This window comes from Amaranthus tricolor, chromosome 9 (assembly GCF_026212465.1).
Source record: "Amaranthus tricolor cultivar Red isolate AtriRed21 chromosome 9, ASM2621246v1, whole genome shotgun sequence".
In the NCBI taxonomy this organism is placed as follows: Eukaryota; Viridiplantae; Streptophyta; class Magnoliopsida; order Caryophyllales; family Amaranthaceae; genus Amaranthus; species Amaranthus tricolor.
In genome coordinates, this window is record NC_080055.1 from 20,170,177 (window position 1) to 20,183,943 (window position 13,767).

The 13,767-nt window shown below is 35.6% G+C and overlaps 1 long non-coding RNA gene across 2 annotated transcripts in view; it reads left to right on the forward strand.

The window, feature by feature from the left end:
- The window catches only part of LOC130824629 (uncharacterized), a 13,123-nt gene extending 1,931 nt beyond the window's left edge, over nucleotides 1-11,192 (forward strand). The window contains exons 2-4 of one of the 2 annotated variants that reach the window (XR_009046748.1): nucleotides 9,485-9,521; nucleotides 10,703-10,782; nucleotides 10,940-11,192. This is a non-coding gene — a long non-coding RNA (uncharacterized LOC130824629). The remainder of the gene's footprint in view (nucleotides 1-9,484; nucleotides 9,522-10,702; nucleotides 10,783-10,939) is intronic. The other variant, XR_009046747.1, reaches the window with a different exon arrangement.
- Nucleotides 11,193-13,767: the final 2,575 nt, after the last annotated feature.

Below are 13,767 nucleotides of genomic sequence, written 5' to 3' on the forward strand. Positions count from 1 at the left end.
TCTGCCTCAGCAACATATTCATCACAAAATTCACAAACTCCTTTTTCTATCTTTTCATAAAATTTCTCTTGTGGATGTTGGTTTGAATGAGTGAATAATATCATTCTGGACAGCCCTTTAGAGCATATCTATCGGAGGAATTTCAGCCCCTAAATCTTTAAAAAACGCATCAAGATCATCTTCTTGAGTATTGGGATTTCCTATTTCTTCGTTGGGAAAAGATCTAGCGCCAACACCTTCTTCAACCTTATCAAATTCTGTTCGAATTGATCCATCTGTTGTTGAAAAGACAGACTATCCAGTAGATCGAAATTCTTGCTCTGATACCTATGTAACAGATCAACCGAGATAGTAACAAAACTGACTTTATTAATGAATACAAGAACAATACTACGGGACGTTTGAGTTTCCCAAGCACTCCTAAGTATAGAGCATTCGAGTCTCCCAAACACTCCTAAGTGTTTCCACTTCTCTCTCTAGATTTATTCTCCCTTCAACATCCCATACTCCCCTCTATTTATAAGATATGGGAGGGGAAATACAAACAAGAATACAAGCTAATAAAAGCCTACTAACATAACACCCAAAAAATACAACTTTGACAACTTTTATTCTTTTACATTATTTAAGACCCTATGAGTATGCCATGTATGACAGATTATAAGCTATAATTTTGTGAGGCAGCTTCTATTCTGCTGGTGCATGCATGTTTCTTTATAGTAGTTCAAGTATAATAACTAAATGCCAGCTGCGACTTGATATTGCTGCATCTGGTAGGCTTTTATCAATTGTATTATCAATTAGTTGTGCTGAAATTAATAAATGTATTTCTGAAATGTTTCTTCTTTCTGAATCATAGTTGGTGGTAACCATGCATACACATATGACAGGCTCCCTTCTAATAAGTCTTAGAGCAGAAGAACTAGAGGAGAATTTTTGATGAACCCTAGCAAGTACAATAATATAGAAAGCTAGTGAGAAGGAGAAAGAATAAGAATAGAAGATAGAGGAGAAGAGAATATAGCAGAGAGAAAAGATAGAGGAAGTACAGAATATAGAAGGAGGGGAATCTATTGTGTATATTCTTTAATCATGCCAATCTCATTGTTACATCATACTATTTATAGCTAAACAAGTAGTAACAAACTTGCTGCCAAAGGGTTGGTTACAAAAAGATGCTCTTTCGAGAATATACTTTCATAACAGAATTCTGTCACCTCATAAGTTGCTATTTTGATTTTTCAACTCAAGCATTTTGTTTGCCGCGTCTGTGATACACCTTCCAGCTCTTAGCCAAGTTAGTTGGGCCGACAATGCCATCGGCCAGAAGTTTCACCTTGTCCTCAAGGTGATGAGAAGGGAAAGCATGAAGGAGCTTGTGAATATCCTCCCAAGTTGCTTCAGAGCTAGGGAACCCTTGCCATTAAACTAGAACTTCAGTGAGGTTAGGGCTAGGATGGCGGATGGACAATAAGGCAGAGGGCTCAGCTTCAAAGACCATATCACCGGACAATGGCGGGGGAGTGGCAGAGGGAGTATTGAACCCACGAGCTGGTTTGAGCTGGGAGACATGAAATATGGGATGAATCCTACTCGTGGGCGGAAGATCAAGCTTGTAAGCCACCTTGCCAATTCTCTGAAGGACGGAGTATGGACCAAAGAAGCGAGGAGCCAGCTTTTCATATTGTTTTGCCAAAGATTTCTGCCGCTATGGTTGAATTTTGAGAAAAACCAAGTCCTCTTATCTCCCGACGCTTCAAATCGGCATAAAATTTCATAGCTTGCTGCCCTTTAATTAAGTTGAACTGGATCTCATCAAGCATAGCATCACGTTCCTTGAGGAGTTGTTCCAGACTATCCACACGTGTAGAAGTATGGCCAAAACGCACGATATGAGGAGGGGGTCACCCATACAACGCTTGAAAAAGTGTCATCTTAATGGTAGCATGGGGAGCTGTATTGTAGCAAAACTTAGCCCAAGAGAGCCATTTTGCCCACTGCTTTGGCTTCCCATTAATGAAACAACATAAGAAGGTTTCGAGGGCTTTGTTGACAATTTCTAATTGGCCGTCGGTTTGTGGGTGAAAAGTAGTACTGCGTACCAAATTCGTGCCCTGTAGTCGTAACAATTCTTGCCAAAAGGTACTAAAAAAAATACGGTCCCGATCCGAGACAATGGAGGAGGGAAAATCGTGCAACCGAACAATTTCCTTTGTGAACAACCCAACCATGGTAGAAGCAGTAAACGAATGTTTCAAGCCCAAGAAATGAGCATATTTTGTAAACCTGTCGACTACTACTAAAATCGTATCAATACCTTCTGACTTCGGAAGACCTTCAACAAAATCCATCGAAATATTATCCCATACACAAGTACTAATGGGGAGGGGTTAGAGAAGCCCAACTGGGTTTTGATAGGATGCTTTTTGTTGTTGGCAAATGGCGCATTGGTGAACATACTGAGTCATTTGTCGATGCATTCCTTCCCGGTACCACTCCATGGCAATGCGCTAATACGTCTTCACCTCACCGCCATGACCTCCAACCGGTGTGTCATGATACTCTTTGAGCAAGACTGAAATAAATGGAGAAGCCTTGGCTAACACAAAACGCCCCTTATAATAGAGTTTGTCTTAATGAATGGTAAAGCCGAAGGGAATATCGGTACCGTTTTGGACAGCCTGGAAAATTTTGGACAATGCGGGGTCAGCTTGTATTTGCCTCAACAGAGTCCAAACAATGAAATCGAACTTAATGCGGTACACAATTCGATGGCAGCATGGGTATCACTTGCTCTACGGGATAGAGCGTCGGCCACTACATTAGCTTTCCCGGGGTTATAAACAATAGAAAAATCGAACCCCATTAATTTCACAACCCACTTTTGATATTCAGCCCCAATCTCACGTTCCAAGATGAACCGCAAACTGATTTGGTTTGTTCGTACTAGAAACTTTCTGCCCATCAAGCATCAATTCCCGCTCATATGTGGGTTTTTGTTGAGCACGGATACCCAAGGAACGGCTAAAATATGCAATGGGATGATTTTCTTGGAGGAGTACCCCTCCATACCATACCCTGAGGCGTCGGTTTCTACCATGAATGTTTTTGTAAAATCTGGCATCGCCAAAACTGGAACTTGAGTCATTGCCCCTTTGAGCATCTTAAAGCCTCTGTGACTGTATTATCCTAACAGAAGGCTTCCTTCTTTAGCTAATCAGTGAGTTTCTTTGCTTTCTATGCAGACTCGGATATAAAATGACGATAATAACCCATAAGGCCCAAAAATCCTCTTAATTTCCGAAGGTTTTTGGGTGTTGGCTATTAAACTATGGCGGAGATTTTTTATCAGGATAAACTGCTACTCCCTAGGAAGAAATGACATGGCCCAAATAGGCCACTTGTGGAAACCCGAAACTACACTTGCTTCCATTAATCACCAAGGAATGCTCAACTAGTTTTTATAACACTGTATTCACATGTAATTTATGCTCCTCTTCATTACGACTATAAATCAGAATATTATCAAAGAAGTTAAGGACGAATTTTCGCAAGTATGGTCGAAATACCTCATTTATGAGGGATTGGAATGTCGTCGGTGCGTTGGTTAGGCCAAAAGGCATAATTAGGAATTCATAATGGCCTTCGTGAGTGCGAAAAGCTGTTTTGGAAACGTCTTCGGCTTTCATACGAATCTGATGATACTCGGACTTGAGATCAAGTTTGGTGAATACTGTGGCTCCCTCCAATTCATCCAACAATTTTTTAGGAATTGTGGCTTTGTTTATGGCCCGATAATCGACGCAAAATCGCATGAACCATCCTTTTTCTTGACTAGGATGACGGGGATAACAAAAGGGCTCGTCGATGGTTGAATAATACCGTCCTTCAACATGTCTTGGACCAATCGTTCTATTTCTGCCTTTTGGGCATATGGGTATCGATAGGGACTTATACCCACAGGATCAGTGTCCTCCTTGAGTATTATAGCATGGTCCTGGGATCGAGTTGGGGTAGATGTGTAAGTGGGGTGGTCACTTAGGGATATTTAAAATATGAGTTAGAAAATCAGGTGTTTATATGGTTTCTTCGGTGCTGTTTCTGACTCACTTAGGTTATTTCATTCCACCAAAACTCCATTACCTCCAGCCCTTAACATCCTCACTAGGGTTTTCAAGGGGATTTTTGAACATCAGGGCCGTCTTGGACATTTTACAGGCCCTGAGCAAAAAAAAAATTTGGGCCCTTTATAACTACAATATCAATCATCTTAAATTTAAACCATCCCGATTCTTAAATCGAAGACATCAACATTATTATTATTTATTTAAATATTCAGCAACAATAGAAAATTTTCAATAAAAATCAAAAGAAAAACAATACATTTGGAGCCAAATTCTCAAAATCACTTGCTTCGGGAACGGATTGAAAATTTTTTCTGATGATTAACTGACGATCACGGACGAAAAGGCGAATTTGATAATTATTTTGATGATTCATTATTCAATTTTCCCAAACTGAAAATTATTGTGATTTGTAAAGGGTGAAAGAATTTAGTTTCATGGAAAAAAGCCAAAGAGGCAAATTGGCGAAGAATTAGAGATATGGAAAAGAGGAAAGATTAATTTAATATGGGGAGTTAAATCGTTTTTAATGGGAATTGAAACAAGATTTAATAGTGACTAATAATATTCCGGTAATGTTTATCCCAAATTGGCGAGAAGTGAGCGGCATTCTCCAAATTTCAAAATTAATTACTTAATTTTGTAAGAAATTGAGCCCCTATAATGCTGGGGCCCTGAGCCATTGCTTATGGTGCTCCTGATATGGGCCAGGCCGCCTGTTGAACATTGAAAGGATGGGTTACCCACCAGTGTTACTCTTTGCCTTTCCCACGCAAAATGCATAGTTTGAGTCTTCCGGTTTATAGATACTATGCCCAACTTTTCTAATCATTGAACCCTCAAAATAACATCCACGCTACCAAGTTCAAGAGCAAAAAAGTGGTCAAAGACCGTGATTCCTTGTAAGGTCAATACTACATTTCTACAAATCCCATCACCAAAGACTTCTAATCTCGTACCCAAGGCAACCGCAAAAGGTTTACATGGAGATATCTCCAGGTCTAATCGGCGAGCAACAGAAGGAGAGATAATTGCTCGTGGCTCCTGAATCAATTAGTACTAAAACCTCCCGTCCTCCAATACGGCCCACCAATTTCATAGTGTTAGGTTTGGTAAACCCGATCAAAGACTGTAAGGAAGTTCTTGCCATAGGATTTTCCAGCTCCATTTGATTTCCTTCCTCCTTCGGCGATTCTTCCCTTTCACTCTCACCTTCGTCCTCCAGAAATACTAACCTTAGTTCTTTATTTTTACGGATGTGGTTGTAGGACCACCTCTCATCACACTTAAAGCATACACCACGGGATCGCTATTCTCGCAGCTCTTTTTCGGTTAAGGGTAATTGCTTGAGTTTAGTTTCTGGGTTTGATTTTTGAAAGTGGGAATTTGGTTTGATAGAAGATGTGGGTTGGGGATAATAAGTGGGGTTATATGATTGTGGATAAGGTTTAGTAATTTGAGTGGGTGGAGTGGGCCCCTATCGACTATTTTCCCTAGGTCTCCCATAATAAGATTTGGCCCAATCTTTTTGTTCTATATTTTTTTAGCCCATTCCATTGCAACTTTTAGATTGGTGGGATCCATCAATGTTAATTCACAACTCACTGATTCCTTCAGCCCAAACTTAATACTCTCAATGATATGTCCACTAGTATTCGACTCAGAGGATTCATCTTCTCTACATAATTTTTACAATAATCCTCCACCCTCTGTTCATGCTTCACTGCTAACCATTGTTCCACTAAACCACCTTGGTTATGAGGACGAAATCGCCTGAGTAACAACATTTTGAAGTCTTGCCACCAGGTTATGGGACTATCTTGATCCTCCCATTGAAACCAGAATTGAGCATCACCCTCCATACTTATAGCGGCTGCCTCCAGCTTTGCCTCTTCAGTGAGGTTATAATATGAGAAATAGCGCTCGACTCTGAGTATCCATTCATCAGGATTCCCTCCAGAGTAAGGGGGTAGCTCCACCTTCCGTACCTTCCAACCTCCATGCCTCGAGTTTTGCCCTTGTTCATCCATGACAGAATCTACCACCTCTGTGTTCTGTGTAAAACTTGGGTTTGGAATTGAACTCGGAGTTCCCTGTCCCCTTGGAGTTGGAGGAGGGTTTCCCAGAATGCTCGGACAGTTTTATGGCCTTTGATTTCCCTGTATCAACTGATTTAAGGACTCCTGCATTTTAAGTTGATTTTCCACCATAATCGCCACCGGTTTTTTCAGCTCAGAGTACTTTGTTTCGATGGCAACCTGATTGACTGCCATCTTTTTTTCCAAATGCGACAATTCAAAGTGTATCTGGGCGGAATAGCGTTAGGAAAACTCCTCGAATTCTTGCTCGAGCTGTTCAATACGCTGCTGGTTTGTTGGATTACCCATGAGGATTGGTTATACTTGTTCTGATACCAGTTGTGATGAACCCTAGCAAGTACAATAATATAGAAAGGTAGTGAGAAGGAGAAAGATTAAGAATAGAATATAGAGAAGATAATACGATAGAGAAAAGATAGAGGAAGTACAGAATATAGAAGGAGGGGAATGTATTGTGTATATTCTTTAATCATGCCAATCTCATTATTACATCATACTATTTATAGCTAAACAAGTACTAACAAACTTGCTGCCAAGGGATTGGTTACAAAAAGATGCTCTTTCTAGAATATAATTTCATAACAGAATTCTGCCACCTCATAAGTTGCTATTTTGATTTTTCAACTCAAGCAGTTTGTTTGCCGCGTCTGTGATACACCTTCCAGCTCTTAGCCAGGTTAGTTGGTATGACATAATTCCAATACTAATGGAGGTAATAGTCAGCAATATCACCTTTGCAAATACATAACACAACAGTGGTATCACCATTGAAATATGATATTAAGAAAATCATGTATTTAATTTTGTTTCACTTTATGATGTCATCATTGTCCCTTTACATCGCAACACAATCTTTTTCTAGCTCTTTAACCACTAAAAAAACGAAAGTTTTCTTTCTTAATGAGAATACATAATACAGGTTATTAGTCTTCACAATTTCACCTGAGTAAGTATTTCAACGCGTTGTAGTTTGTAGGTTGCCACATCTTTGTAATTAAGTTTTCTAGCAATAAGGCATTCATATCTCATTAGATACCATTCCTTTCATTTTCATGTCAACATATATCTCACGCTAGTTCAAAACATCAGTATGTGTTACAATTATTAGCAGCAAGTGAACAATTTGTGTCTTTTGATTTGCCGTTTTATTGATCTTTTGCCTTTTGGAGTGCTATCCATCAAGTTGGCTAGTGAAAGTTTGTATCTTTTGATTTGCATTCTTAATGTGCTGGGTAAATGTGGTAATTCTTGATATGAGATGGCGTTATGTTGCTCCGAGCCCAAGTTTGGTGATTGCATAGTTTTTTAGCTACTCTTTAAGTTCCCGTATCTTGTACATCAATAACCAATTACTGGTTATTTATTGTAGATTAAACGTTAGATCTCAACCATGAAATTAATTGGCCACCCAAATGTCATTTGCTTGTTTTTAGGTTGGAAGCAAAAGAAAATATACTTTTCCACTGATTTCTATGTCTATTCCCTTGATCTTTTTGCATATGGTTGTCTGTTGATCTGCAATAACTAGTAATTGCACAACTGATCCATATATACTTCCTCTGCTAGGATACATTTATGGATACTGATGATACTTTTGTTTTTCTTTTCGCGATCAATTTAAGCTCTAGTGGTATATGTAGGTGATGACTAGCATGACAAAGATATACATTGTTCTGGAATGTCACACTACAACAAAATGGGGAAGTTTTAGACGTTTGTAATTAGACACAATAGCAACCGTTGAAAAAATACATGGAGCCTTTGACGGGTTTGTTTTGACGTCTGAAACCGTTGCGAAATAGAGTACTTCAAAACGTCGAAAAGCAAAAAAATTTCAAGTGAAATGTACAGCGGGATTTCCACCGCTCAAACAAAAGTAAAAACCCTTGCCGCTTAGATGTCACTTTACTGTCCACAAGAAAATTGTCCTCTGCTTCTCTCTCTCACTAGGACACTAAGTGCCACTACCACCATCCTTGCCGCCATTACTTCACTAGGTGATGCAATTGTTTGCTTTAGTCTCACGTTGTTCCCTTTCTGTCTCCTTTATACTCAATTTCGAGGTAACTTTTATAGGCCTTAAAATTTTGCATTTTAATCGTTTAATTAGCTAAATTATGAATTATCTTTTATTTTTAGTTTAATTTTTGTTTTAATAAAGCATAGGCTTTTACTTTTTTCATTGTTTTGCTTTAAGTCAGCAATTAATCTGATCTTTCTATCATACTTTGAATTAGGTTTTATTCGAAATTTTCATTCTTTCGGAAAATTTTCAATCTCTACAAATTAATGTAATTTCAACAATACTATGGTCAGGTAATTTGATTTTTAATCCTCGTTTTCATTCTTAATCAAATTTAGGGTTTGATATTTTTACTTGCACTTTTTATTATTACCTAAGAACAATGGAAGCTTTGATAGCCTACAATGAATTGGACAAGCATTAATAACTAAACCTTGTGCTCAGGTTAACAGGCTTGAATTCCCCCTCACAAACTCTCTCTTCATTTTAGTAATTCGTGTTTGGGTGTTTTTTATATCTTTGTATATTTCTTTGTATTTGAGAAGTGTTTTCCCAGATTTATGGCACTAATTTTACAATCAATAGATTCTTGGTTGGCATTTTTCTAGTAGCCTTAATCAAAAGCTAGACTTATGTAGGAATTTGTCTTGAATGTTCTCTTGGTATGATTTCTACACTTTAAGGTAACTATAATTGGTGTAGTACATTGAGATTCACATTTTGATATCAGCAATTCAGCCTTTGCTCAAAAATGTAAAGAGTTAAGTGTTAAACATAAACGAGCTTACATTGTCCATAAAAGATTTTTGGTGTTTAATCATTGTAATTGTTTTCCGTATTGTTTATAAATGACGTTCTTAATGAATGCGTATGTTTAGAATTACTGACAAATACGTCCAACTTACTTGGGCAAGCTAGATATGTTGGAGCTTTATACTTTTGTAGGTTATAAAATTATTTGTTTGGTTGTATGTAATTTACTAGATTTTAGAGGTATTTATTGAAGAATTTAGGTTAAATTTGTGCTTTTGTGTTGGATTTTAGTTTTGGGATGTTTTTTTAGTATCTTTCTAAATTCTGTTTTGTTGATTTATTCACCTTCAAAAGAATTTTGTAATTATTTCAACAATTAAATGGTTTGCATTAGGTTTTTGTTTTGGTGCACTCATTATTTCTACTTATTACATTCTTCATCTTCCATTGTTGTTTTTAACTAATTTATTGTGATTCTTATGCAGTGTGTTGAGAATCACCAATATAGCTGCTATTGACCAGGTATTTTTCCAACTTATATCTCCGGATATTTTAGTGGATTTAGTTTTGCACATTCATGGTCATAGCTGGAACTTTAAAGTATATTATCCTTACTTTGCACTCTTGTGAGCGACAAATGAAAGAGTCTTTCAGTTTGAGTTGCATTTTTCTCTATGTGGGTGGGATGAAGTTTGATTAAACTTATGTAGTATTTATCGCTGTTTTGTACTTGTGGTTGTCTTTGTTATAATTGTATGGTGAATTCGAGTAGCTAAAGGATCACAACTCTAGGATATCTTTGTAACTAGAATTATTAGGCGATTACTGTGATATTATTTTGACATTCTTTTGGTTAACTAATCACTTCTGTTCATACTAACTTGATATCCATTAGAAATGAAATTAATGGCATGAAAATTAATGATTTCTCATGCCTAGCTCTTTGGAAGAAGTATCATAAACTCAAACTTCAAGTTTCTCTAACAATACTAGTCTAGCTGATGTAGAAACTAATAGAGACTTGGGTTTCAGAATCTCTTGCTAGCTGATGCAGGTCACTCACACGCGCTATAAAATGCCTCCCTCGTTATCTTCTTGTTTACTAACTGCCCAATCAGATCCATTACTAGCAAACCGTGTTTCACCCGCAGAGGCCGTCACATCAATTTTTTCATCTAGCTCTAATCTGATCTTTGGAACAAATCAGGTTGACCTCTGATCTCTCCTGATGTTCGTAGGAATAGATTACTAGGTTTAGCATATGCTCTAACAATTAGAAATATTTGAATATTTTGATGGTCAATTTGAGCGTTGGAGAGTTAGAGTCAAATAAGCAAGGTGTTTATGTCTTCTTGATGTCTACAACAGTTTCCTCAGAAAGTTTGGCTCTCGTAGTTGCAGTACCTTTTGTCTGAAGTAGTTCACACTTGATAGATTCAAATCTTTAATGGAAAATGAAACTAAAACTGCATACCCACCTTTCAAGAATGATGTAACAACTATCATAAACCATTATATATCAAATTGTTGACAACAACTATGATGGATCATGAATAAAAAATGAAACCAAAATTTGTTAACTTTAAATACTTTAGCTATCTAACAATTTCAATAACTGGTATTACTTTATTATAATAGGGTAATAGTAAGATAATGCTTCTTATGTTTTCTATTGGTAATAATCAGACTTCTTATGTTTTTAGTTGGTAATAATCAGACTAGGTGGTGCAGATGATGGAATTTAGCCATGGAAGTTGGTGAAATTCAGCTGTGGGTGTTGCAAGTAAGTTCCAATTACATGTGCCAACCCAATGATAAATTTGATTTAGAGTAGTAATCGATTGATGCATTATCATTCTCAAATCAGTTTTGTCTTCCTTGTACTTAAAAACTTTCTTAGACAATGTTCAAATTATCTTTCTATATCTTGTGCAATGCAGGTTTGAATATACTAGTAACTGATTGATGCAATACCAATTGCTAATTCAGATGAACATATGAATAACATTAGCAAAGAGTTGTTAGAAGGTGCTACTCCGTAGATAAGCAAAGATTATTATACTTCTATGTTGTAGGAATATTTTTATGTAAACAATCTCGAAGATCATGTACTTGATATAGTTAAGCGAGGTCATATGACATTTTAAGCTATTTATATGGATTTTTGATCATCTATATAAATTATTTTGACTATGTCCTACATTATTTTGAACAAAGTATGGATATAATATTTGGTATTTTACGATATTTGTTGTCTAGTATTGTTATGAACCTCAAGTGTTAAAAGTATTGTTATGAGCTTTACTTGAAAAATCATAATATTATTATATTGTATTTTATTCATAAAAAATAAATATTTTTGATGCTTAAAAGCGAATAAAATATTTTCAACACGTAAAAGCGTCTAAAATGTTATATACACATAAAAACACCTAAAATATGTTCAATGCATATAAGCATCTAAAAATTAAGCACCTAAATTTCTTTAGAAGGTGGGTATATGCATTTTAGACGCCTTTTAAGAGTCAAAAAAAAAAAAAATCTTACTTAGACAAAATAAAGTGTCGAAAATTTGTAACTGTTGATTTTTAGACGCTTTCTCAACCGTCGAAAAAAAATGTTTTGACGCGTTTTAGCGATGAAAAAGTCACAATTATTCTGTCTAAATGCTCCGTGTTTTTTTTTGTTGTCACTGGTGGGGAACTTTTTGAGAAAATTGTAAGATTTTTGTGCCTTGATATATTTCCCCATGATTGGTGCATATTTAAGTTCTATTAATAAAATTTACTAAACAGAGTACACTTAGGAGAGTTTCGGTATTTTTGTTTAGTTAGACTTAAATAGTAGGTTTTTGCTTGAACAAGTGTACAATTTACTCCAAAAACTGGGGGTAAAGAGTTAGATTGTTTACTTATGAGTTTAAGGCACCAATGATGGAAGATATGAGCCTAAACCTAATTGGAACTCTTTCTTTACACGCCTGAAAGACACAAGAGGCATGGATTTTCATGGCTTGGGCATTCGGAAGCACTATGTTTGGTTGCAGATTCTGATCTAATTTCTCACAAGCTGCTTACCGTGTGTACGCACATCATACTAACCACAAATTCACGTAGAATGTTACAATGATTACACTACAGAAAATTAATTCATGATATATAGTTGACATTTTAAGTACCATATCATATCTCTTCAGCTGAACAGTCTGCTTCATTTAGATTGTCAGCCACTTATTCATGTTGGATGAGAAGGATTTTTGAGTATGTGTATGCTGTTACTTTCTGCATTGTGTTCTAAACATGTAACAAGTATACTGGTGTATGCTTTGAAGATAATCCAATAGTTGTTCTAAACATACATGTGTTTGGATTTGTATTCTATTCATGTTGATAATTGCTACTGGTGTATGCTGATCTCTGGACTTTTTGTTTTGTGTTCCTGAATAGTCTTATATTGTCTCGACCAATTTTTATTAAGAGTCCTATGCACTTAATCATAATCAATCCCTTTTGGTTAGTTCAATTTAAATAATATACATTCATCACCAACCAAAAGTGTTTTTTTTCTACAATATACTTCATTTTTTTACCATTTAAAAACTAAAGTCTTCTATGTAAGCGTTTATCAATTTTACTATTATTAAATTCATTACAAATATCATAATAATTATAGATTAATCTTTAATTAACTATGGGGACTAACTTTGTTCAAAAGAAGACCTTTAACAGCTAAAACCATCTCATTTCTAATTATTTAGTAAACCTAATAAAAAAAAGTAATAATCATTATGAATGTAAAATATGTATTTTATAGTACCTCAAAAATATCCATTTTTTCTTCATGTCAAGTATAGGCAAAAGCATACCATTTATAATAAAAAAATAGTACGTTTTAACCCAAAATTGATCCTCCCAAACAAATTATAATTAGTTAAAGCAAGAATAGCAGCACTATTGCAACGAAAACCTTTCATATTTAAAAGAAATACAAAATAAGCATAGACTATACATAGTCAATAACATGAGAATTTTATAAAACTATCAAAACATGTCTTTTTTTTTTTTTAATAAATCAAAACATATCTTTAACATAACCCATAATTCCAATTACAAGTCAGCATATGAGAATAATGCTTTATGATTAAGTCTTCATTTGTAACCTATATATAAAAAGGATATTAAAATTAAGGCCTATAATTTTTCTTTGCATTCTGCTTAATTTGTTATATTTTTATTTCACTAATTCTTAAATGGGACGATCTCAAGGTGAAACTATTTTTATTTGGTTAGTCCATGTAAACTTAGTCTATTAAAATTATCACATACACTAATAAGGTGATCAATTAAAATGGGTTAATTACATGGTGAAACAGTTTCATACAAAACGAATTATTTTTATTTTAGTCTGTCACAATGAACTTACTTCAATTCTATTTAGATTGAGACTTACCATTTCTATTCTTTATATTCTCTCATTTTTAAAATATAACACTATTTTAGTTTATTATACCTCAATAGTATTATTTGACAAAATGGCTAAATGGGCCATACAAACAGTATAAATTTATGACGTTCCAAGCGTCTAACTACCTTGAAAAAAGATAGATGAGATACAAATTCTACCACATATAATCAAGGGACCATGTGTCGAATTTAGAGGGAGTAAAAGATAATGGGATAAGAAGTGCAAACCTAACATGCCAGTCCCTTCTCGGGGAGACATGTCATGCCAACCGGAGAAATAAACAAACAATTTGGAACATCAAATC